Here is a 27,004-nt window from a genome sequence, read left to right on the forward strand (position 1 = left end):
CTTCCATTTTAGGACTTGATGAAGTCCAATGAAGTATCTTTGTGTTTGAGGGTACTTGAGAACTCCATGAAGGTAATCTCTTATGGTTGAACAACAACCATTAATCCGTTACCTTTGTCTAGAAGATCATCTCTCATAGCTCTTCTTTATGTTGGTAATGTGTTAAACACACCGCAGTCAAATTAAATAAACCTATTTTGGGCAAATGCTCACATGTACCAATGAGAAGCAACCCGGAGTGTGTGTGAGTTTGTGGAAGGTCAAAGGTTCGAAACACATAATTGGGTGGTGTTGGCCCCATCGAGACTTATTTTAGGCAAATGCTCACATGTACCAATGAGGAGCGACCCACAAGAGTATGTGTGAGTTATGGGAGGTCGAAGGTTCAAAACACATAATTGGGCGATATTAGTCGCATCGAGAGAAATACCGTGAAAAGGCACAAGCAATGGCATTATTGGGGAAAAATTTCACATGTACATGTGCAGCCGAAACACTTGAACGAATGAAGAAGGTTTCAAACCTTGAGCACTGAATTCCCAAAACTTTGACACCCACAGTTTTACAAATGAAGAAAGCGAAAATTAAAAAAGCCCTGTGCGTGACATGACGCTCGCCCAACAAGCAATCTCATTCTGACCCCTCTCGATCTGCTGCATTACTCCTGTCCTTCCTCGTCACGCTTTCATCTTCATTGTGCCTTCTCTCTCTCTCTCTCTCTCTCATTGTTTGTCTTCATTCCGGAGAGTCTGCTCGTCTGCTAGGGTTTCTTGACGCAGCTGCTGTCTTAGCCACTTCTAGCGCCATCGGTAGCTCTAACATTACCAGCTCTTGCGCTTTCAGCTCCCCGTACATTTTCAACAAGGTATTTCTCACATAAACCTTGCCATCCATTCTTGCCATAGCCATTTCTTTGCGCATTTCCTTCTTCACCTCCATGTCAGTCATTTTTGAACCTCTCATTTTGCCTTATATTGTCCAGCATACTTTTCTTTGGGCCTTCATGCGTGGATCGCGCGACCACTCTCTCAACGCCCACTCTTCTTGTAAGAATGTCGCATTGCTGCTGATTTAGTTCCTTTTATTGCTTGCGTTTCAGCTTCTGCACTCCATTTTTACAGCTGAATTTCTCTCCATTAGTCCAAGTTGTCCAACAGTGAGCGGGCAGACGAGAGGAAGCGGTACTTGGAGTCGAGCTGAACGAGCTTGAAGGCTGCTCGAGAGCGATAGTCCTGCTCCTTAGCAAGATGGTAGAAACGATCCAACCGATGCTTGCCAGTGGTTTTGCTCTTCCCCATTAGCGCTGCTCTCTCTCGCCCCTCCCCCCCTCGAGCCGAAAGACTTTGACGTAGAAGTTGTAATTTTATTCTTGGTTTGTTCGTCAACAATCTTTCCTGGCGAAGAATCAATTCTTTACACAGGCTCCATCACTGATGTGCACGCAGAAATTTCCGTGCCAAAGAAATACGCTGACTATGAAACAAGCAAGGATTGCTTCCAGAATAAAACAGCTACACTCATGTGAATCTGGGGCAGACGTAAGAGCAAAACGTGCAATTACAGTCTCAATGAACAGCGACGAAGCTCACATTTTTAAAACCCTGGTGTCAGCCGAATTTATTGATAAGTGAAATGGGCAAATGGACGCTACAAACATCTCCTGGACTGTGAGTTAAGAACGTCTATAAGACTGTCGCAACTGGGCTGAAGAATCTGTGCTAGATTCTTTCAGTGGCTTGTATAAGCAGGAGTAAAAGTATGATCTTCCCTGGATCCTATCAGTGGCCTGCATAGGGATGGAGAATTGTAGGCGGTACTATATAGGTGCCCAAGTCATTTTAAGGAGACTCCTGGAAAGTACCTAGTGGCAAGCTGTCTGACCATGACAATGCGGTTCATCAATCATCAGTTTACATGCTGCGTTTTACTACCATCTGTATGCAATGGAGAAGTTTGGCCCTAGCATTAGCCAAAAGGTTACTGTACAGCTGAATTTCAATTTTCAGGTCTGAGCTCTGAAGAAACCCTTGCAATAAAGAGTCCATAGTTTGTAGTGGCCCTATTTAAAGTTTTATTAGGTGCAGCTGTAAAGGGCATGTTGTGTTCACTCGGTTGCTGATATGATTTGAGAGAGGTCTAATTGTAGCTATTTTTCCTTTACTCGACTTCATTAAATGTATCTCATGATATTGACAGGAAATACAAGTTGGTTGTATAATGCTGTGGAACATACTTATGCTTTCCCAACATCAAATTGCCATTTCGATGGCCATATCTCTCTCGATCCACAAGAATCCAAGTGAGTTCTAGAAGTTTGGATCATGATTCTTCAGGTTTGGTTTAATTTTCTATGTCTAGCTTGGAAAAGGTTCTAAGTTCATCCATTGTACGTGTACCATCAAATCAGTGACATTGTCATTATTTGTAATAGGTAGAAGGCATCACAAAACCCTATGTGCAGAGCAACAAATGTATTCTTATTATAGAGTAGTAGCTGCAAGCACAATAAGATTGAGAGTTGTGTGTGCTCTTAAGAGCAAACTATAAAGAAAGTCCTTGTATAAGGACCTACGTAAGTAAAGTGGGATATGCTTAGTGCAGAATATCCCAAGGAAGTTAATCACCACATACTTCTCATTTTGTTTTTAACCACATTGCATACAAACATACATACTTATGTTGGTTGGAACCATTGTTTGTTAGCTAATGAATGTACATGGTAGCTATCATATGAGGATTGCTATAGTGAGCATCTAAAGTATTTATAGGTTTATAAATGATTGGGTCCCTAGAATGTACCGTTCCTTCGTGTCCAAATTGTCTCCAAATCTTAGAAGTTGATTTATCGGAAAACTTGGGTCATCTTGAGAGTTAGAATCTAAATGTACCAAATAACTAGAACAAACCCCCAAGTCCTCATGACCATGTCCAAGTTTGGATGAATAGCCATTTTGAACATATGCACACATTTTGATCCAAAAGGTAACTATTCTCGACACACAACAATTTCTAATGTGCAAGACGTCTATTATCTATTTGTATGTCAAAATGCATGCTAACCATAGCGAGGCATGATGGTGATGCAACTTATTGAGATTGACACCACTATTAGATAATATGCTTCTATACATGTCTAGCCATTATACCTCTTCTTAATAGGGGTATCACACACACACACACACACACACACACACACACACACACACAAAAAAAAAAAAAAGAAATATCCATAGCTATCTATCAAGCCATCACACCTCTTCTTGATCAACTATCATTGATACATGCGCAAAAGTCAAATCCGCACAATGAGAGAGAGAGAGAGAGAGAGAGAGAGAGAGAGAGAGAGAGAGAGAGAGAGAGAGAGAGAGAGAGAGAGAGAGAGAGAGAGAGAGAGAGAGAGAGAGAGAGAGAGAGAGAGAGAGAGAGAGAGAGAGAGAGAGAGAGAGAGAGAGAGAGAGAGTAACCTTGCTTTTGTGTGTTCGTCTGTGCCGTTTCTGCCTTCGGCGAGCTCTGGCCTTGTCCTCCTGCGAGCTCTATCCCTGCACGCCTGCCACCTGTCGTCTGTACCTGCCTTTCGCGACCTCAGCCCGTCAACGCCTGCAACCTGTTCGTGTGACGTCCTGAGGGTCGTCCTCCGCCGTGTGAGAAACCAGCTTACAGGGGTGCAGAATTCTAACTCAGCCGACAGCGAATCTGCACTGTGCGTCAGTCCTCCTTTGAGATCAGATCGTCATACAAGATGGCTAGTTTGGATCTGGATTTCATCGACCAAACGGTGGCAGCACTTGGCCCGGATTCTGATGCTGAGGAACCTGAGGATATGGTTCCATGCACCGAAGAGATGCCCCCGGGTCCTGATATCTAGCCTGCGCGTAAACGTACCAAGCATACCTCGGAAGAGATAGGTGTTCTTCAGGATCGTTCCTATGCGCAGGTTGCTTCGGATTGTGTGGACTCTCAGGATGTTGACTGGGAGTATTTGCTGGAATTTGCCAACACTTTGCTTGGCGAATATGTTCAACATAATCAGGAAGTCTTTTCTGACTCTGCACCTGATGATGTTCTGGAAGCCACTGTGGATCCAAAAACTGTCCTACGCTCCTTTTCGGTGTTTTATGATCGCGCTGTGATACTCTTCTTCACTGGTCGAATCCCGCTGCTTTCCCGTATTCGCCAATGGCTGCAGAGTCTGCTACAAGGGGAATGTGTTGAAGAGATTTTTGTTGGGTCCCGAGGTTTTTTTGAGGTCCTCTTGAAATCTGAGACGCACTGTGCTGCTCTCCTGTCTAAACTGCCTTTGTTTTTTAATCGCCGGTTGGTTCATGTGGTTCCATGGCACCCGATGGCAGATTTTCAGCGCCTGCTGCAACGTGAATGCCTTGTGTGGGTAGAAGTGGAAAATTGTCCGACTGTTTATTGGCCACTATTGAAGGATGCTATGGCCGCTGTGGGCACGGTTCTGGTCCCTCCTAGTCTCAGGGCTATGAATCGCAACCGCTTGTGTATGTTATGGGACACTGCAAGGAAAAGGCCTGCTTGGTTACGCCTCAATTGCTCTGGCATGCATCCGTTACACTTTCGTTTGAAATGGGGCAATTTTGCAGGACATTGCTTTTCCTGTGGACAGTTGGAGCATTTTATGGCCGAATGCCCAGAGCAGCAACACACTTCAGATGTTGGCCATGTTGCGCCGCCCATGGAAGATATGGTGTGTGATGCTCCGTCGCTGGATACTACCCACCCGCCCCAAGTTTTGGCCAAAGGTGAACAACAGGTTTCGGGTCTGGATTCCCCTGCCACTGATTGGGTTGAAGTACGTGCAAAAAAAGGCAACAGGGTTGTTGCTGGCATGGAGAATACTGTGCCTACTACCTCACAAGATTCCATGCGTACATATATGCGCAGGAAGGAAATGTTGTCTTCCGAGCGCTTTGCTCATGCTATGGTTTCCTCAGCCCCCCGTCCTCAGCCCGCCAGGAAAATGTTTTCGGATCGTCCAAAGGGTCCACCTGCTAAGCTGGCTTTTGATACCAGAGGCAACGTCATTACCCCGTGGGACCGTCGTTATCCCCGTTCCAACCCCAAGCCAGCAGATATGCCGTCTACTTCCAAATCTGGTCCTCAGAACTCTTTTGCGGTGTTGGCGGATTTCTTGGACGAGGGAGTCCTGGACATTCTCGCCGACAAAGTCAAATCGAGGCAAGCTGTGCCTCGTACCTGATTTTGTTTTGAATACACATGAAAATAGCCACGTGGAATGTGCGAGGAATTTGTTCTCGACACAAGCAACATGCCATGTGGACTGCATTGTATAAGAATCAGTGGGATGTCTTGTGCGCTGTTGAGCACAAGAGTCACGGTGAAGCCGGAAAAGTTGTGGATTGCCATGGCTTTTGTTTGTTCTATGCAGGAACACACGCCATGCATTATTCGGGTGTGCTCATGGTTGTACATGACAAATATCAGCCTGTTCTTATTAAAAATGATGTTCATGGCCGCTTTTTGGTGGTTGAAATTTTATTTGAAGGGGAAATCTTATGGTTACTTGGCCTCTATGCTCCGAATGATTCGGTATCTCGCCGGGAGCTTTGGCAGACTTTGCAGACCTCCTTGTCACTTGGCAGACGGGGCTTCTTCATGGGGGATTTCAATGTGTGTGTTGATTCTTCCCAGTCCACATCGGAGCACTCAGTAATGGATGCGCCAGAAAGTCGTATGTGGCATGAGTTGGCTCTTGCTGTTCTTAAGCAAGATCTCTGGTCCTGGCTACACCCGTCTTCTACAGGGTTTACTTTCCATTCTGCCCAGTATGCAACAACATGGTCGCGGTTGGACCGCATATATATCATGCAGAATGATGATTTTCTTCCTGAGATGCTCGAAATAAAAGTGTTGCAGCAATATGCCTTGTCGGACCATTTCCCTCTGCAGCTCGAGATGCTTGCACAACCCATTGCACCTTTCAAGCAATTTCTGGAGAGACTCCCTTTGCGTTTCAACTCGTCCTACTTGAAGCATGCGATTTTTCAGGGCTATATGCAGTAGTTGATTGATAGATTCTTCTTGGACTTTTCCTCTCAGGGCACTGCCTCATTTGAAAGATTGCTCTCTAATGTGCAGCGGGTTGCTCGGCAGTATGGGATCTATCATGCCTCTCTTTGTCGGCAGCGTCGACAGGCAGCGGAGGACCTGTTGGTTTTGATTCGTTCTCTGTTGGTGGACACTCCGGATGATGCATTTCTGCTCGCACTCGCCATGCGGGTGGCCGATCTTATTAAAGAATTCCAGTTGAAATCATATCAGCAGGCCAAATTGCAACATTTGACAGAGACTTTGCAAGATAGTGCATGTCAGACCCATAAGTTCTTTCGAGCTCTCCATGCCTCTCTTGCTCGAGAGAATATGACCAGGCTCGAGGATGCAGAAGGCCACCTTATCCTGGATCCACAGACTATTGTGCATATGTGCAGGAATTATTTCCGCGACCTTCTCGGTTCCACTTCTCCACCTTCAGCCCAAATTACTCAGGCCTGTTCGTTTTTTTATGACCTTGTCCGCAATCAGCTTCCGCAGGACATGCAAGCTACTATGGAGTCAAATATTTGTGAGGCAGAGGTTATGGACGTCTTGTTACACTTGCCCAAGGATAAAAGTCCGGGTTGGGATGGTCTCACTAATGAGTTCTTTGAAGCTTTTGCTACCCAACTGGCGAAACCATTGCAGGCTTTGTTTCAATAGGTGTGGGAAACGGGGATCATGCCTTCCTCATGGAAAGAAGGACTTATTAAACTGCTTCCAAAAGTTCCTTCGCCATCTAAGTTGACACAGTGGCGCCCAATTTCTTTGATGGGTTCAATGTACAAAATCTTTTCCAAAGTAATGGCGAATTGGCTCCATAAGCATCTCCTTGCCCTTGTGCACCCTCTCCAGTATGGTTTCATTAAGGGCCGAAATATTCTTCACAATGTATTGAATGCTCAACTGGCAATTGATTATGCAAGGCATTCTAATCAGGAGGTAGTACTGATTCAACTGGACCTGGAAAAGGCTTTTGACTATCTGGACTGGTCTTTCGTTGCTGAACTTATGTTTGCTATGGGCTTTGGGGCTCGGATGTCTCGTCTAATCTACACCATTAGCGCTGCGGCGTCTTCGCGAGTCATGCTGAACGGAGGTGTTACTGAGCCATTTGTCCTTGCCCGTTCTGTTAGACATGGGTGCCCTTTGAGCCCTCTATTCTTGCCCTTACGACACATCCAGTTCTTTCCATGTTATCTCATATGGCAGCCTCTTCTCAGTTGGCCGGACTGTCGCTTCCTACAGGACAGCACTTCATTAGCCAATCCCTGGCGGATGATACCTTTATGTTTTTGCGTGCGGACAAGGATAACCTTCAAAAAGCATTGGATGTTTGGGGTCTCTTTGGTCAGGCGTCCGGCCTTCGTATCAATGCCCTCAAATCAGCCATTCTAAGCTGCACGGAGTCGGATTTGCAGTCCTTGGACTGGCAGGGTCTGGTTGTTCCTCGTGGCTCCATTGTCCGGCATCTTGGGTACCCTTTGGGTGTTGATGTTCCCCCAAAGCAGCTTCTGCAATGGATTTCTCAGAAAATGGTGGCTAAGTTTATGTATTGGAAGTCTTAGGCCTGGCCATTCCATGTTCGCCTCAAAGTAGCCCAGACAATTATGTTGCCAATGCTCACCTATTTCTTGCCATTGTTGCCCTGGACTACTACGACTTTGAATGCTCTTACTCAGTCTATTCGCTTCATGCTATGGAAGAAGGACTCATTGCATGCAGGTATTTCCTGGATCTCGTGGTCGCATGCGTGCACCCCCAAATGCATGGGTGGCGGAGATATTTTAGATGCCCAAACTCACATGCAGGCACTCCGTTGGTCTCTTTTCCGCACCATGTGCTCGGATCATCATCCGTGGGTCCATATAGCCCGTTATTTCCTTGAGGGCCATGGGCTTCTGCATGGCAATACCCAAATCCGGAGTTCTTGGTGGCATGTTCTTAATGCTGATTCGCGGTTCTCCAGTTCTTCTTCATCGCTGCTTACTCATTTGGTATGTTCTTGGAAACACGTCCTTCAGAAGGCTCAGTGGCATCCGACGGAGGATCGCTTGGCTACTAACTCTTTTCAATTGGAATTACTGGCAGTTTCGCGTTTACTTTCGTGGGAAGGTAAACATGAGCTTAGACCACAATTCAACCGGATGGCGCGTTTGGGCTTGTCTTCGGTTGCGGATGCCACCCTTGCCAGTCGCAATGTGCTTATATCGTTTCGTACAGCAAGGAGGCTTTTCAGGACTCCTCGTGGATATAGGCCTTTATGGGAACAGCTTTTGAGGGTGCTCCAGAGCAGACAACCCTTTCCTGCCCTTGCTTCGGATCATCCCTGGCAGGATTGGGACCTACAAGGCCGGCTGAATTTAAGCAAAGCTTCTGCTAACCAAGTGTATCATCTTCTGATTAAAGATCATCAATGGCTAGTTACTAAAGCGAATGCTTTATGGGGATTGCGTAAATCCTGGTCATGGTGGAGGGCAACTGTGATGGAGGGCTGGTTGAACAAGACACCCTTTAAATATAAAGTCTTTCTTTGGAGAGTGATGATTGGTGGTCTTCCGCTTGCTTCAGCTCTTTCCAAGGGACGAATCTCCAATGGCACCTGTTTCTTTTGCACCACTACTATAGAATCCCCCCTCCACCGATTTATTTCTTGCCCCGTCGCTAAGAAAGTTTGGTTATTTTTGTCGGCTGTTTGGCAAGGGGTGGTTGGTATCACCCTGCGCCCCTTTGATTGGGTTTTTGGCCAGCCCAAATACCCCACTCTGGCACAGCCACATATGAAGCTCATGTATCACTTTCTTCGATATTGGGGCTGTTGGTATAACTGGACCATTGGAATGCTTTTCTTTTTGACTCCGCCTATAATGTTCAGCGGCATATTGCGAGGCTTAAGGGCCTCTTGTATTGGCAGTTAGCTCTTCTCCACCATTCTGATTTGCTCTCTAGGGAGGACTTCCGTCCCTGGCATATGGCAATTTCCTCCGCGTCCTTGCCATGACATTGTAACTTGTAGTACTTAGAACCTCTTCACATGATGGCTTAGATTGTCGTCATGTATCTTGTAATCAAGTAATCTTGTATTTTTTTCGTAATTAATACAATTACCTTTTATGAAAAAAAGAGAGAGAGATTAACTCACTATGTGACTCTCTTTGTTTTGCTTTTAAAAATAGAAGGAAATTTAAAAATTTAAATCTTTAGGTTTGGAATAGATCCAAGTTTGGATTGCACTCATGTTTAGGTCATTACTAGCAGCCACAATAAAAATTCTAAGTATTGCAAGTTTCATTGGTTTTGACTACTTGTAGTCACACATCATATCTCAGTTTGCATATTGTTTCATAAATTCCCATGTTTGTCCACAATGCTTGATCTATAGGAAGCATACACTACTACACACATATATTTCAGCCTGCAACATGCGCATTAGGTAATCATCCATATGCCTTGCTGATCATTACGTGTCATAGTGGGTGCAATCAATCCGTGATTTTCCAACATCGTTGTTGAGCAAAAGCGGAAGCAGAGGGAGGGTAGGCATATTAGTCGAGGTGCTCAATAGTACTGAACACACACACACACACACACACACAGAGTGAGTCGACAGCTAGGTGTGTACTAGTGTGGTACACACAAAGAATAAAGAATGTATTTATACTTGGTACGGTACACTTACATCCACTAGGGCGAGTTCACACGTGTGAAGTAATATTTACACGGAAGATACACGGGAGAGTGTAAAGGGCCTTTACACCCAACAACCTCCCACTTAAAGGTTCGAAGCGAACCTTTAATCAACTCCCATAAGTTTAATGCAATGCTCATGTTGAGCCTTTGCAAGACTTATAGTGAGAACATTTGTAGTGTTATCCTGTGATTTGATTTTAGTCAGAGTGACTAGATCATCATCCGAAACTTGTCTGATAAAATGATACTAAACATCAATATGTTTGGTACGTGCATGGAACATGGCATTCTTAGCCAGGCATACAACGCTCTGGCTATCACTGTTACTGTTAAATTTCACATCTAAGTACAAGTGTTTTGGTGGGCAGCCCAAAATCCTTGACCAAACGACCAAGCCAAACTGCTTCTTTTGAAGCTTCAGTGGTTGAAATATATTCAGCCTCAATGGTAGAGTGCTACTACCTTTTGCAATCTAGAGCACTAAGAAACCGCCCCACCAGTCAAGCTAAAGATATATTCGTTAGTAGACTTGCGAGTATCCAAGTTACTTGCCATGTCTACATCACAATATCCGTGCAAATCTAAAATACCCTTGCCATAGCAAATACATTTTCTTTGTGTGTCCTTAAGGTACCGTATGATACATTTTACTGCTTTCCAATGTGCTTTGCGAGGATTTGACATAAACTTGTTTAGAACTCCCACTGCATAAGCAATGTTAGGTCTAGTGGCAACCATAGCATACACGAGTGAACCACAAGCCGAAGCATAAGGAACACCCTTCATAGAGCTAGCTACCTTATCATCTTTTGGGCAATCTGCCTTGCTAAGCTTAAAATAAGGTGGAAAAGTACACCAAGAGGCTTAGTATCAGCCATAGAAAAATGATCAAGTACTTTGTTGATGTACTTTTCTTGTGAGAGAAATAAGAGCTACTCTCTCTATCTCGTGTCACACGCATGTCCAAAATATGTTCAGCTGCACCTAAATCCTTCATGGAAAAGGCCGAATTTAGTTGTCTTTTAATGCATTAATCTGGCTTTTATGCTTACCAACAATAAGCATATTATCCACATAAAATACAAGTATAATAAGGCTTCCATCATCAACATTTTTAATATATAAGCAACGATTTCACTACTCCTTTTAAAACCATGTGAGAGCATGAAGGCATCAAACTTTTTATACCATCGTCTAGGAGCCTGTTTCAAACCATACAAGCTTCTCTTAAGCTTACATATCAAATGCTCCTTTCCTTGTATAACAAAGCCTACGGGTTGTTTCATGTATAGCTCTTCTTCGAGATTATGCAAAAATGCTGTTCTAACATCCATTTGATCAAGTTCAAGATCTATATTTGCTACAATGGTAAATAACACTCAAAGAGTGGTCATTTTGACAATAGGAGAAAATACTTCCTAAAAATCAATGTCCTCCTTTTGTGTATAGCCCTTAGCCACAAGTCTGGGTTTGTATTTGGGTTTGCCATCCACACATTTGATTTTATAGACCCATTTGTTAGGAATGGCTTTTCTATCCTTGGGCAATGTAACCAAATCCCAAGTATCATTGCTGATACAATGACTTCATTTCTTCCTGCATAGCTAGCTCCCACTTTTTCTTTAATTCACATGATAAGGCCTCTTTATACGTAATAGGCTCATCTTCATCTGTGAGCAAAATGCGGTCCAAAGAAGGATCAAATCTTTGTATAGGTCGTTTGACACGTGTAGACCTTCTTACCCAATGATTTGTGTTATCAGGTAATGGATCCACATCCAAGGGAATGCCAATGACCTCATTGTTTGGCTGTTGAACTGCATGTTCAGGTTGTTGTAGTACAATTTCAGGCTGTTGTAATTCATTTTCAGCATGCTGATTTTGGTGCTGAAGCTGATGTTCAGTATCCGTTTGCTGCCCATTTTCATTTGGCTTAATAATGATACGCTAATTGTCATAATCAGCATCAAAAGGAGCTGAATTTTTAGTGGTTGATGGTTGTTCAAGTAATTGATCATGCTGAAATTTAACATTCTTTTTGTTCAAGTCATTAGATTTGACATTTTCCAGCAGCTTTGACTCATTAAATGCCACATCCTGGTTGCGTAGCACCTTTTTCATGCTTGGAACCCAAAATCTATAGCCCATTTTACCTTCATCTCCATAACCCATGAAGATGCCTCTATGAGATTTCATGTCAAGTTTGGTTCTGCTATCAACAGGTACATATACATAGCATTCGCAGCCAAAGACCCTTAAGTGGTCATATGAAGTAGGTTTGCCAGACCAAACCTCTTCAGGGATGCCACTTTCAAGTGCCCGATGTGGAGATCAGTTGTAAATATGTATTGCGGTTTTAAGTGCCTCTCCCCAAAACGATTGCGAGAGATTAGTTGTGGACAATATGCATTGAATCTTCTCACATAACGTGCGATTCATTCGGTTAGCCACACCATTAGATGATGGATTGTAAAGAGCTGTAAGCTTCCGCTTAATCCCATTGATATCCCAAAACTTATTGAATTTTTTAAATACATACTCTTCTCCATTGTTTGTTTTTATGCATTTTAATTTTAAGCCCTTTTGAGTACTAACCAATGCATAAAACTTTTTAAAAGCATCCAATGTCTCACTTTTTTGCTTAAGCAAGTAAACCCATAGCTTCCTAGAATGGTCAGCAATAAAGATAAAATAATGGAAACCACTATGAGTTTTTATTGGCATGGTGCATACATCAGAATGGACTAAATCCAAGATACATGCCTTCCTAGAGGCTCCATGAGAGTATAGACTCTTCACATGTTTACCAAGAACACAATCATCACAAAAGTTAAGCTTTGAGTTTTTCCCATCAACTCTTTCAAGTGAAGAAAGTGCTTGCAAACCTTTTTGGCTCATGTGTCCAAGATGCTTGTGCCATAACTCCATGTGTAACTGTACTTCAACAACTACAACAAACTTTCCAGGAAGTGCCTTGCAGTAGTGATACTACAAAGTCCCCTTTTTACCACCTCTAGTGACTAGCATAGACTCTTTTTGTATTTTCCACATTCCACCACCAAAAGTAGTGAAGTAACCTTTGTTGTCTAGCTGTCCAACAGAAAGCAAGCTCTTCTTGATGTCAGGTACATATCTAACATCATGAAAAATCAATTCTTGACCATTTTCTAAAGCCAGGTGTATGGTGCCCATTCCTTCAATATCACATGCATGATTATTGCCAAGGTAGACTTTTCCAAGATTACCTTTTGCATAAGAAGAAAAACACTCCAAAGACGGAGTTACGTGAAATGAAGCATTGCTATCAACAATCCACGATTGTGACAAACCATCATGAGCTGACAACAAAGCATCTATCACATCTGTTTTAGTGATATACATGTTCTCCACTGTCATAGCAAGCGGATTTGAAAATGCAAGCAGCAAATCAGCATCTTTATCCTCTTCTATTTCCTCAATAATAACACTAGATATCGCACACTGAAAGCTCTATGGTAGAGCGTGCAAGCTCATCTAACTCATCCCACCCATCTTGATCCATGGTTGTTGGTTTTACGCCTTTTGTCTTTATGGGCTTCACGTATTTCTTTTGTACCAAGACATTTTAGCATTGCTTTTGCCATATAGCAAAGTTGTGTGTACCCTCGAGCTTCTTAGTGTGCAATAGATTGTTGCTATCATTGCTGCCAGCCATGATTTATAGCCCAAAAGTGACTCAAGTGTCAACAAATGTAAGCCCAATTTTCACACAAATGACCAAGGAACAAAGCAAGTATCAACCAACAATGAAAAAACAAGTAATTGCAGAAATTTCAGATTTGCAAATCAATTTTCAGAGTCACAAAATGTGCGCTACAACACACATTTTGTGCCACGGGCTAATACATCAATTGCATGAGAAAGGCCTAAATTTTAGCTGCAATTTCTACTCCGAATGCATCCACGGACAAAATTTGACTCACACAGTGAAAAGCCCCAAAATTCCTTTGCTCAAATTGATCAATTGCATCAAACATAACTTTTGAGTAGATTTCACAATCCAAATTTGCCAAAATGTCACAAATTTTGCAAAAGCCCCAAAATTATCCAGGGTCCAATGTGCTCAATTTACATAGAAATTGCACGCAAGTACATACCAATATCATATTTGACACATTTTGCAAAAGCCCCAAATTGCACGGATTTCAATGTGTCAAAATTCAGGAAATTATACTTGTTGCACTGCAATTTTCACAAAAACATGAATAGCCCCAATTTTTGAGACCCAAATGTGTGCAAATTTCACAAATTTTACAGAGCCGAGTAAAATCTTTGGTCATATGTCAGAAACCCCAATTTTTGAGAGTAAATGTATGCACAATCTTTGAGATTTGTCAAATTGCACTTACCCACATGTGATACCTCGTCAAAATTTACTAAGGATAAACCTTTAAAAAATGCTAATTCCCCCCCTTTCCCCCCAAAAAAAAGGATTGTCGAGGGCTGTGTGCAACCAACATTGACCTAGAATTGTGATGCTTGTCGGGCGCATGCTCTGACTTGGGAACCTATGTCGACGCTTAACCTATGGTCTATTTGATGCCTAACATACTACCCGAATCGCAGCCTAACTTGTGACTTGCGTGCTACCCTTAGTGACCAGTGCTTGATTTGAATTGAAGATGACTTGTTGTGGCATAGCTTGAGTGAACTCTGGGAAGTGCGCTTATTGATGAACTTTTCTTTGATAACAGTTTGAAGTGACAGATGCGTAATGAAGATGCAATGGTCAACAATGGCAATGGCACACAGAGAGAGAGAGAGAGAGAGAGAGAGAGAGAGAGAGAGAGAGAGAGAGAGAAGAAGAAGAAGAAGAAGAAGAAGAAATAAATAAAGTTATATTAACGTCTACGAAAGGCCATGTTGGCCTATGAGACCAAAACGTTACATACAAAATGTTTGGGAACCTTTCCAGGTCCCAATAAAGCTACCATCTAATCCTATGATAAACTAATTGAGTAGGTACAAAATTGTATATAGATTGGGTACAATTCATATGTGTTCCAAGTATGGTGTGGAACTGTTCATGGAGCTTGGTCATCCTAAAATGTCCCACATGGGCCTATCTAACATTGAGAGGTTGAAGCGGCGGGGCAGGGCCCTTCGGTGGCGGCGTAGTATCCCTTGTATCCTTGACATGTGCCTCCTGCGGGGGCGGGGGCTGGTTGAGCATGGGCGTTGGGCTTTGCTTCTTGCCATGGCTATGGCTAGGGTGGTCCCTCGCGGCCGGGAGGTCAGTGGGGCTGGTGGGGGACTTAGGGGTGGGGATGGTAGTTGGCTCTCAGTAGAATTCTTTGAGCAAGCATTGGGCGGCTCCATGTCTCTGCTCCGAGGTTCAGAGGAGGTGGTATCTAGGGCGTTGTATTTTTAGCAGGAAGAGCCCAAGGCATCTATGGTCCTTGAAATCCATCACTCTGGAGATGTTAGAAGTGGTGCAACAATGGAAGCATAAACATGTGCTGAAATAAACTGTTGAACACAAGACAAAAGAAAAGAAAGAACACAATACAGATGAGAACTCAGATGTATGCTCGGGAAATGGAATCCATATACCAAAACATGAGACAGTATAGAAGCAATGTGAGTCCCTGGCTGTGGAAGCACTGGCACATGGTCCCTCTCCCTAGAAATTGTCAAGTGATGAACGAATGGTGGAGGAGGGAGCCAGACAATATATAGGACAAATAAATGCCTAAAATGTGATTGGTAAGCCAGCATTAAATGCTGCTCTACTGGCTGCAAATAATGCCCAAACCTTAATAAACAATGGCAAATAAAATGCCTAAATAATCTTTGATACCTGTCTACTGAGCCACAAGTCCAAACTCAACCATGAGTTGACTAATCTACTAACACTCTCTCTCAGATCATGGGTGATCTGATACAACACAATATACAATGATAAGGTCGCATCATAGTACATACAACAATGTCCATCATAGTAGAACCATGGATACCCAAGTAGTGGGTCCGCAAGCCACCACCAAGGTGCCTTGGAGGTAACTTGATGTCGATGTCGATCGTACCACCTCTTGAAGATAGAGAAGAATCATAGCAGTTCTCAATGTCTGTCAACAATGCCTTTGATGTAGCATACGTTGGTGGGTGAATTGGGTAGTTGACCTCTAACAACCCCCAAGACAACACCACATGATAAAGACTGAGGATCTTCTTGCAACAAAACCCACGAGACGACACCCCCCAACACATGATCGAAAATTCTTGATCACTTTCTCCTTACTGAGACTTCAACTTAACACTTAAACAATTCAAACTTTCAAGCTCAGATTTTACCACTTTTAGAGAAGATGTGATGCGGAAACAACCATGGCATAGACTCTGACAACAAGAGTTTTCAGATTTACACCACTCCTATTTTTAGGGATGGCAACCCCACGCAGCAATCTACTCCACAAAGCATGATCGCTTTAAGCAGTACAAAATCAGTTGTAGACCCTTCTGTCATTCTTCCTTCAAAGCACACATAAATACAAACCAATTACTCAGAGAATCAAAGCTTTATACGGCAAATTTTCATGCCCTTTCAATTGCTACAAGCATTTTACAACTATAGACATTCCATTATTGCGTCAAAACTGAGTTTGCATTGATATATCAATGGATAATCATGATGACTTCTAGGGGAAACCAAGTTGGTGTTGTAGAAGCTGCTGAATTTACCTGTTTCCTCATAAAGCATGGAAATTGCCTCATAAAGCACAGAAACTGCTTCATAGAGCATTAGACACAGAACAGCTCATAACTTTCTAACCAGACCTTGGATCGCTGGGCTTCAAAAAGGAAAGTTGTAGCTCTCTATCTAATCTACAACTCTTCAGAACAACTCAGAGTCAAATTCCTTGGTCTGCTGCCCTGAAACAGCTCTGCACAGTCTGCAGTCATAAATTCCTGCATGCTTTATACAACAAACACAACTTCTCTGTTCCAAAAGCACAATCTTGCATTGATGAAGAGTTGCGGGACATTTGAACTTTACAAACTTTGATCCATTGTCTTCTTGGCTGCAAATCCTTTGAGATTTTCCAATAACCTGAGCTCGTGCATTCAACATTCGACCATAATACATATTCTTTGTTACATACCCAGTTCTAGAGTAGAGACCTTTCACTTCATTCTTCTCTGCTGACGAGGAGCCTTACTCAACGACTAGCAAACAACACTCTCATCGTGAAGAAGAACAACCCTCTTCTGTCTTTCACTCATATCCATACACCAGAACTGATCTGCAAACTCTCTGCCCACAAAGTAGTAGAAGAAAACAAGACAAAAAGGAGACTCTTATTACCATCATCTGAGAACTAAGAACTCGCATCAGCCCATTGACTTCAGCAGCTCTGCCATCTTGCTTCTTTGCTCCAATAACTTCAACTTCACGGTCTCTTTCTTCTGACAGCTTGTTCTTCTTCTTCTGAGCTTCAGATTTCTCCCTTCTTTAGCTTGCAAGATTCTTCTCCCTTCCTCTCTCTCTCTCTCACACACACACACACACACACACACACACACACACACACACACACTTGTGTTGTATTGTGTCCAACACTTCTCTTCTCTTTTTCCCCCAAAAAAACTACTCACGTTTTTGCTTTTTCCCTTAATTTTTCAAGTTGCCCCTTGCTTCCCCTTAATTGCCAGATGGCAAACATGCCCCTTGCCATGTAAAATTCCACTCGGGGACTCAAAATCGAAAATGAAAACACGTTTTATTCTCTTCCTGCATGAAGCGCGTGTCTCAAAACTGAAATATCTCAACCATGTATTGAACATGCATGATACCACTTGGGATTTCCGTTTATCAACCCAACTCCCGCTATGGGTAAGTGTTAGAAAGACAAAAAAATGATATTTGTATGTGTTATCCCACATCGACTTCATAAAGTGTCATGTCCCCAGTCGCCCATTTTCACTCACCAACGTGACCAACCTGTCACCAATGCCGTAGTGCATAAATGACTAGGATTCCCCTTCTTTGGCCAGATTGCGAAAGTGTCCCCTCATGTGAGCTCCAGATAAAAGCCACCCGCTGCTATCACGTAACTAGTCCATCATGAACTTAGATGTCAATCCCATCTCCAGGATTCGTACCTACGAGACTTTGGTCAATGCGTCAGGGATGTTCTCTAGATCGTGTGCATTTGTATAGAAATATAGATGAGGTGCGGTTGCCCCATCTCATCACTTGCTCACACTTCTTCTTTGGCACGAGAGAGTCGTGAGGGATGACCGCATCACCACCACTAGAAAGCAATTGAGGTAGGGGCTACTAAGCTCTTTCTATGATTCGAAGAAAAGGACCCTTCCACGCCTTGGACTTCGCCCTGGTTGAAGGATCGGAATCGGAATGTGAGGTGGATGATGACTCGTTGGAGGAGTCCGCATTTCGCTTCGTCTTCTGCTCCTTTTTCTTCTTGGAAGCCGCTAACTCTTTGCAGTCCTTCCTTAAATGACCCTTCTTGTTACAGTGGTATCATCGGGCCTTCAACTTCTTCATCTTCGAACCCCCTTTTGAAGCTGCAAGAGCCTCACCTGAACCTCCATAATGTGACAGAAGCCTCCCCTGTAGTCACAAAGTAGCCTCATGCCCAAGTAGCATCGAGGACATATGAAGAAAACTGATAGGAGTCGTAGATGTCTGCACCTGTAAAGCATTTGCCACTCCATCAAACTCTAGAGGAAGCTTGTAGAGTACCGTACCAACAAGATGTGTCTTTGATAGGGCAGACTGCATAGTGCGAAGCTAATCCTGGAGTTTGGATAACTCGAAGTAGTAATGATTGAATTGTATCTTTGGGTTCAAACTTCAGCTGTTGGAGTTGGCCATAGAGAGTAACGGTCCGCATGGTAGAAGGAGTCTCGTACATCAACTGCAACTTCAACCATATGTTGGAGGCTGTCCTGCAGGAGGTGACCGCCGGTAGGACTTCTTTGGAAATACACCAAAGTAAGGCCGAATAAGCACGGGCATCATCCGGATCCCATGTAAGCATTGCCTCCTCATGGTTGTTTTCGTCAAAATCAGATGGAATAGGAGAAGGTTGTTGAGGACGTGCCATAGCTCCGCCAACCACGTACCATAACCGCTTCTGGATAAACTAACCCTTCATCACCGCACTCCACGTGTAATAATCAAGTCCATGGAGGTTGTCATCAGTGGATGTGCATGGAGGAGCCATTTGGAGAGGATTTAGAAAAAAAGTAGAGAAAAGAAGGGATGGAGATAGGGAACACAGCCAAACCACGAGTACAGACTGCAAAAAACAAGAGTTCACATACAGTATAATCCAAAATTTGATCAAAATAAGACAAAAGCTGTTGTAAGAAGTCAAAAAATCAGTGAAAAACTGTCAAAAACAGCAAAAACGGCCTGATAATGTAAGCGCCCAGCCAAGAGGAGAGGGCAGAGACATCAAAATGCAGGCTGAAATGGATGCGCAGGCTGTATGGATGCTGACGTCAGCAAAAAACGCAGGCAAAACTGGTCGCCTGATGGGAGCAGCAGCTGCCGGATCAGCAAGAGGGAAAACAGTCCTGAAATCAGCTGGAAAATACAGCAGAAATACAAATCTTGAAATCTGATACCATGTCAGAAGTGGTGCAGCAATGGAAGCATAAACATGTGCTGAAATAAATTGTTGAACACAAGACAAAAGAAAAAAAAGAACACAATATAGATGAGAACTCATACGTATGCTCGGGAAATGGAATCCTTATACCAAAACATGAGATAGTACAGAAGCAATGTGAGTCACCGGCTGTGGAAGCATTGGCACATGGTCCTTCTCCCTAGAAATTGTCAAGTGATGAATGAATGGTGGAGGAGAGAGCCAGACAATATATAGGACAAATAAGTGCCTAAAATGTGATTGGTCGGCTAACATTAAATGTTGGTCGATTGGGTGCAAATAAAGCCCAAACCTCAATAAACAATGACAAATAAAATGCCTAAATAATCTTTGATGCCAGCCTACTGAACCACAAGTCCAGACTCAACCATGAGCTGACTAATCTGCTAACAGGAGAGTGGCCCAAATCCTTCTCTAAACAGGCAGTGGAAGTGTCTCCGGATCTCATAGTACGTTGGGCACCATCATATGTAGTGTTCTTTTGTCTCCGGCTTGAGTTGGCAGATTTGGTAGATCCAATCTTCTAGGGGGAGGGGGTAGGACCCGTATCTACTTGTCTCGACCTGTAGGTGGTGTGAAGATGTATAGATCTGTCCAATGGCGCTTCTGACTCCATGGGACAAGTGTGTGTCCATGTAGCTTGGGCTGGTAATGAAGCCGTTCGGAGATATGTGTAGGAAGTCCTCCCGGTAGAAAGCCTTCTTTGTCCCTTGGTCTTCTGTAGGAGTCCCCCATGTCTTGGCCGTGTGTAGCTAAATGATGTCCATTCTGATGATACGTCCATTTTGATGATACGGTTCACCTCCTCCTGGCTGAGCTCTAGGTGAGGGCAATCTAGGTTGTATTGTAGTGGGGGGAGGTGGTCCATGTGCAGGGCATGTGGCCGTAGCCAGGTCTCTGTTCGGGCATACCAGCATTTAGTATCCCCTTGTAGTGCTAGTTGTTTGGATAACTCCAGCGTGAGTCTGGGGTACCGATACCGGGGCAAGTCCCATAGTCGGTGCAAGAAGGCTACCCTTTGGAAAAGGGCCTCAGCTACGATGGGCGGTATCCCCATCTCTGCTTTGATGATCTTGCATGGCACAGAGGGCTTACTCCGGATCATCCGTGAGATCATAAGTACCAGGGGGTCTCTCCATTTGCTCCCATCCCTCATAGGTGGCCTCCTCTTGAGGCAGTGGCTGGTCCTGTGTGGCTGAAACCAGCCTTCCTTCTCGGATAGGGTGGTTTAACCTGATTAAGCACTTAATTACAGCTATTAGCAAATGAACATAAACTGAAATGCTCACTTTACCTTCATAAACTTGGACAGTGGATACCCTGTTGGCCCCAAAACTAGCGCCCCTTTCGGTATTTCTTTAATTTCAATTGCTGATGGATAAATTACAAGTCGAGATTTCACAATCTCCTTGGCTGATTCTGTTCCAATAATCAGCAAAGCATTCAGGCAAATTGCCCCTTGATTTTCACCCAGGACTTGCTCTAATGGAACCCCAACTGGTCAAATGCTGCCCCAAATTCACAATAGATGGGCTGGCATCTGAAATCCTCACAATTCCATGAATTTCCGGTGCTGATTTAAGTGTACAATGCCTTTGACTGATGGCACGGGTCCCAAGGTGGCTGCTAAACCCTAATTACTGCTGTAATTTAGGCTTTACAGCAGTAAACTCTCTGCTGTCCACCAAAATTGGCTGTACCCTACTACCCATGGCTCAGAATTGCTGAGAATACTTGAGCATAGATTGGAGGAGATGAGAGAATGCTATAGAAAGAGAGAAAATCAGCTGAAATGTATCTTTTGATTCGTAGCTCTGATAATAAATTCGATGGCACCAACAGTTTCAAAAGGGGGGTAAAACACTAGGTTGGCTGGCGAGCCCTCCTCTCCTACTGCCGCCTCTCTTGAGGTGGAAGAGAAAACCTGTTGCCCCTTGTTCTGTCGCGGCGCGCGATCAGTCGTCATCGCCTCTTAGAGCCAAATCTGATCTCCTCCTCCCCCTCCACCAAGCTCCGAATGGTTTCCATTCAACTTCCACTACCCTCCAACAGCCTTCTCCCTAGTTGCATGGGAAAGTTTTGCCAAGTGGCAACTTTCCTAATGCATTTTCAGCCATTAAATTAATTTTTCAGAATTAATTAATTCTAAAAATTAATTTCAGCCCTTTTGATCCTACCCAAAATTAAACATGCCCATCTGGAATGAAATTGGCTAGGCCATTCGCAACTTGGAGTGGTTCCCAGACCCTTAGACTAGCATTAATTAATTAATTAATGCTAGTCCCCAGTGTCACCATTGACATTTAATGGCCAAACAATTGTCCTAGGGTCCAACTTGGCACCAACTGACCACCAAAACCCAGTTGGCATAACTTAACACAACTTTTGCCTTTAACACCCGCTGCATCCTCGGGGTCCTTGGCCCGTTCCCATGAAATAACTGCCATGTGCATCAGATGTGCTAAACAACCTTGCACATTTGATTAGTAACTTAATCAAATGTTACTAGCAAGATTAAAGCATCTCAAAATTTCACGTCCCCGTGACAGTGGCCCTCATCGTGTGGTAGAGATTGGATCCCCATATGGGAGCCCCGTACAAGAGTGCTGGTGTGACTAGAGTATCAAATAGCCAGAGCTTTGTACAGGGCTCTTGGAATTGTATGCAGACGCATTGGTTCTCCATGGATCCGAGGGCTGCATAGCCTCATGTCAATCTATCTTCTGCTAGCTTTCTCAAAGCGAATCTCGGTCCTGAAAATGTAATCCCCAGATAGAGTATCTTTGGACCACTTCCATGGTTTCCCTGTCGTATGTGAAGGGGGGTACTGACCGTCGAATCCATTGGGTTGAAGTGTTGAACACCATGACCTTGGTCTTCCCCAGGTTCACAGTGAGGTCTTTATCTTGGCACAAGGCTCGTAAGGCCTCCAATTGGCGTTGTAGTCCTTTGGGCGTGCTGGAGATGAGATCTATGTCATTCGCATATAGTAAGATGGGTATCAGTATCCCTCCTAGGCTAGATCCCTTCCCTCCCAAACTATCCACGTACTCTGATATCTCATCAATGTAGAGACCAAATAAAGTAGGTGAGAGTGGGCATCCTTGTTTAACTCTAATGGTGTTGTTTATCTCCTTTGACAGCCCCCCCTGGTGTTCGGACTCAGCCAGTGATTGATTCGTATAGTGCCAGTATCCCCCAACGCATTTCGGGGGGACCTCCAGTTCTTGTAGTCTCTGCATGAGTTTGGCTCGTGGCACCATGTCGAAGGCCTTGTGGAAGTCCACGAAACAGTAGTATACCCGTCTCTTGTGTGTCTTGCCCTCCTCTATAATGGCTCTAAGTGTGAGGATATGGATATGGTCAAGAGTGGAGTACCCCCTCCTGAACCTTGCTTGTCCAGTTGCTCGGTGCTGTTGTTGCTCCTGCGACTTGCCCAGCTCATGGTCCAAGATGGATCCACAGGGGCCATGGGATCTCCAGCCTTTAGAATAGGTGTTATGGTGTTGGTCGACCAGCTAGCAAGGAAGCCCTCACATAAGGCTTTGTTGAACATATGGGCTAGAAGGGGTGCAAGTACGTCCCGGGCATGGGTCAGATGCTCTGCTACTAAGCCTTTCATGGTCCTGGGCTCGGCCATTCTGTAGTCTAACAATGGCATCCCGAACCCGCTCCGTGCTAAAGAATGTAGATGACTCGGGGTTTGCTCCCTGGTGGTCGGGGCAGCAGGGGCTGCTCGGGTATTTGGTACAGTGAGGTCACATATGCATGCCATGTGTCCACGGAGGTAATGGGTGTTTGAGCACGGGGATCATGGAATGCCTTCCACGCCTCCTTGCTGTCCTGTCCCAAGAATAGTTGGTAGAATTTGCGTTTCACTTTGGATAGGTGGGCTTGTTTCTTCGTTTGTACGAGGTGACAGAAGATCAGGCGTGCCTGTTTGTGCGTGTGTACTCGCCTTGCTTCGTCCTGTTGAAGATGGAGCGGGGTTTTCTTGCACTTTGCATTGTACTAGCTATTTTGTGGGACATTCCTGTCCGGAGGGGAGGGACGGGGGGATGTGTGGGGGAAGTACTTGTCTGCCAAAACGTGGAGTACCTCTCTTAGATTTTTTAGATAGATATACGTAAAGTTTAAGTGCTAAGAGTGTATTGACACCCGAGTACGTATAAAAGGCATGGTGGATCTTTATTCTCAACATCATCTTCAAATGGTAAGGAATGTAGGTTAAAGAAGGTTCAATTTGGCCTTAAACATGCTCCTCATGCATTGAACAAGAAGATTGATTATTTTGTTAGAGAAAGTTGGGGTATTGGAGATTACATTTGATCCAAATTTTTATGTTCACACTTTAGATGGAGGGTATGTGTTTGTGCTCTATGTGGATGATCTCTTTCTGATAGGAGACCGTGCCCTAATGATTGAGTAGACTAAGGAGGCACTTCATTAGAAGTTTAAGATAATTGACATGGGTCTTCTTCATTTCTTTTTAGGTCATGAGATATGGTAGTCTGAGAGGGAATTGTTTTACTTTGAACAATAGTATGCGGAGGAGCTTTTGGCCACCTTGAAGATGATTGATTCTCGTACTATTTCTATTCCTATGGATTTGACTCGGAAGGCTTCGGCTAATGTTGATTCACCAATAGTAGATGCTTCGTGATATTGATAGTTGATTGAGTCCTTGATATGGCTTCTTAATACTCAGATTGATTTGTGCTTTCTAGTTGGTTTACTTGTAGGTTTCATGAGTGAGTCCAAGAAGGTTCATTCATAGGCTACCTTGTGGATTCCTTGGTTTATGAAGGGAACCTTGCCCTTGGCCTATTATATCTAGTTGGTATAGGTGATTCAGATTTCGTGCTTCAAGGCTAGATGGACTTAGAGTGGGTTGGTGATGTCGTGTTGGGAATAAAGGCCTTGTGCCTTTAAATGTGCTCGGGTGTGAACACACCCTTAGCACTTGTACTTACACATATATATCTATCTAAAAACCTAAACGTACACTCTTGTCATTGTACCTACAAATGTGCTCACTCTCTACTCTGCTGTATCTCACTCTCTCTGTCTCTCACTGTGCGTCACTACTGACTGTCTCGATCTTCGTGCCTAACCCGTCACTACAAACTGGTATCAGAGTTGGCAAGAGACAGCTGCAGGCATCGTGGGTAGTTGCAGGCAGTGAGAACAATAGACAACTGCAGACATCGTGGGTAGTCGCAGGCAGTGAGGATAGTCGAGAGCTGCAGGCATTGTGAACAGGTGCCACGTGAGACTCCAGCGAGGAGACAGGTCACGGCAAGCAAGCCACGACAAGCAGCAATTGACGGGAGCAGCAGTCGCCAAGCCACGACAGGCAGCAAACAGGTCACGACAGTCAGTAGTTGACGGGAGCAGCATTTGCGCGACGAGTCCGTGGCGGGCAGGCGCAGGCGACGTCCTGTCGACGACCTGCACGGGGTCAATGGACCCCGTCACACATTTTTTTTTTTCTTTCAAAATCGAAAAAAAAAAACAAAAAAATTCAACTTCTACCCCCTTTCTTGACGGGGTTTCGCACACCAGGCACAAAAGGCCAGATTTGTGCAACTGTGGTCCAGAAAATTTGGGGCTTTTCCCGGAATTGGGGATTGTGATGCAGAGCAAAGTCATTTGTCTCAAAATTGCAGGAATTTTGTGACATTTTGTCCTTGACATTTGGGGCTTTTCATGTACATGCACAAATTGGGCTGAAACTTTCCCAATTTCTCGACATTGATGCACATTGGACCCCGTGCAATTTGGGGCTTTTGCAGTTTGGGCAAAATCCGTGCAACATTTGGTCAATTTATGTACATGCAAGTTGAATTCCATGCAATTCGGACATCAACACTTGGTAAAATTTTGGGGTTTTGCTGAAATTGCTCTATTTTGGCAAAATTGGCCTATCCTATGCATGACAGAGAAAATGTAGATGTGTGTTTGATGCTTTGAGCACAAAATTTTGGGGCTTTTGACCATTCGAGTCAAATTTTATGCCCGTGGGTACATGTACAACAGAAATTGCAGCTAAAATTTTGGATTTCTCATGTAATGTGATGTATATGCCCTTGGAACAGCTGTAATCCGTTGTGGAATGCTGTAGCACATGGAAGAGCTATCAATTTCTGATGCCTTGCTGTTCAACATTGAAGGTTTGGATTGTGCATATGCTATATGGACTAGATTGGAAGAACTGTATGTACAAAAGAGTGCTACAAGCAAAGTGTATTGGCTGAAAAAGCTTATGGATTTGCGTGTGAAAGAGGGTACAGCAATGTCTACTCAGTTGAGTGAGTTTAACTCCATTTTCAGCCAGCTGGTTGCCTTGAAGTTCATGATTGATGAGGAATTTAAGGCTACTTTCTTGCTTTGCACTCTACTAGAGAGTTGGGACACATTCAGGACTGCTATGAGCAATTCTAATGTAATCCTTTTGTATGCTGATATAGAGAGTGCTCTACTTATGGAAGAGACGAATCGGTAGAACAATGCATCCAGTAAGTCTTCTAGTTCTTTGCATACTAGGGGCAGATCACAGCAAAAGAGCAAATATGATAGCAAGGGACACAGTAAATCACGTGGCAAAGATGTTGAATGTCATCATTGTGGCAAGAAGGGTCACTTTGGACGTGATTGCTATAAATGGAAGAAAGAGAAAGGAAAAGGCAAGAAGACAGATGATAGTAAGGAAGAGAAGAATGACAGGCAGCCTAAGAAGAGCAGTGTAAAAATTGAAGAGGTGAATGTAGTCAGTCATGATAGTGATAGTGGGAGGGATGTGCTCTTTGTCTCTTCCCACTTTGGTGCACATGCTTTACTTGCAGATACAAATGATGATATGCATACCTGGATTCTTGATTCAGGTGCTTTTTTTCATGTCACCCCTCATTGTGAGTGATTCTCCGTCTATATAGGGGGTCGACATGGTGTTGTCCATCTTGGGGACAACTATGCATGTGACATTTCAGGCATTGATAGTGTGCAGTTATAGTTTCCGCATGGCTCTGTCTTTACACTTCAGCATGTATGGCATGTACCTTAGCTCAAGAAGAGCTTGATTAGCATAGGGCAGCTAGATGATGATGGTTTTCATACTACCTTTGGTGATGGAAAATGGAAGATCTGTATGGGATCTAGGGTTATTGCTAGAGGTTGCAAGAGTGATACTTTGTATCCACTTCATGTATCTAGTGTGCGTGACCATGTTGTTGCCGTGACCGAGCAGCCAAGTGTTTCTTTGTGGCATGGCCAGTTGGGACACATGAGTCAAACATGAATGAAAGTGCTTTCTCGTTTGGGTTACTTGTCTTGTCTTCGTTATGCTGATTTTGAGCACTATGATCATTGTATTTATGGTAAACATGCACAAACATCTCATAAAAAGTCTCTTTTTTTGAAATCTTCTCCTCTAGAGTTAGTACATTCGGATGTATGTCAAATGCCAAGATTATCTTTAGGGGGAAAAAAATATATTGTCACCTTTGTCGATGATGCTACACGGAAGGTATGGGTTTACCCTATTCGTAGCAAGGATGAAG

At 43.8% G+C, this 27,004-nt stretch overlaps 1 protein-coding gene across 16 annotated transcripts in view; it reads left to right on the forward strand.

Annotated features, from left to right (window-relative positions):
- Window positions 1-637: 637 nt before the first annotated feature.
- The window catches only part of LOC148030529 (protein CHROMATIN REMODELING 4-like), a 111,785-nt gene continuing 85,418 nt past the window's right edge, over window positions 638-27,004 (forward strand). For 4 of the 16 annotated variants that reach the window (XM_087686871.1, XM_087686884.1, XM_087686885.1 and 1 more), the window contains exons 1-4: window positions 638-865; window positions 983-1,046; window positions 1,122-2,006; window positions 2,197-2,299. The gene's annotated coding sequence lies outside the window, so the exon portion shown is untranslated. Of the gene's footprint in view, window positions 866-982; window positions 1,047-1,099; window positions 2,007-2,196; window positions 2,300-27,004 lie in introns of all 16 variants that reach the window. The other 12 variants (XM_087686876.1, XM_087686877.1, XM_087686875.1 and 9 more) reach the window with 12 other exon arrangements.

Source organism: Lygodium microphyllum, chromosome 10 (genome assembly GCF_053477565.2).
Source record: "Lygodium microphyllum isolate KBCC chromosome 10, Lygodium_microphyllum_v1.1.10, whole genome shotgun sequence".
In the NCBI taxonomy this organism is placed as follows: Eukaryota; Viridiplantae; Streptophyta; class Polypodiopsida; order Schizaeales; family Lygodiaceae; genus Lygodium; species Lygodium microphyllum.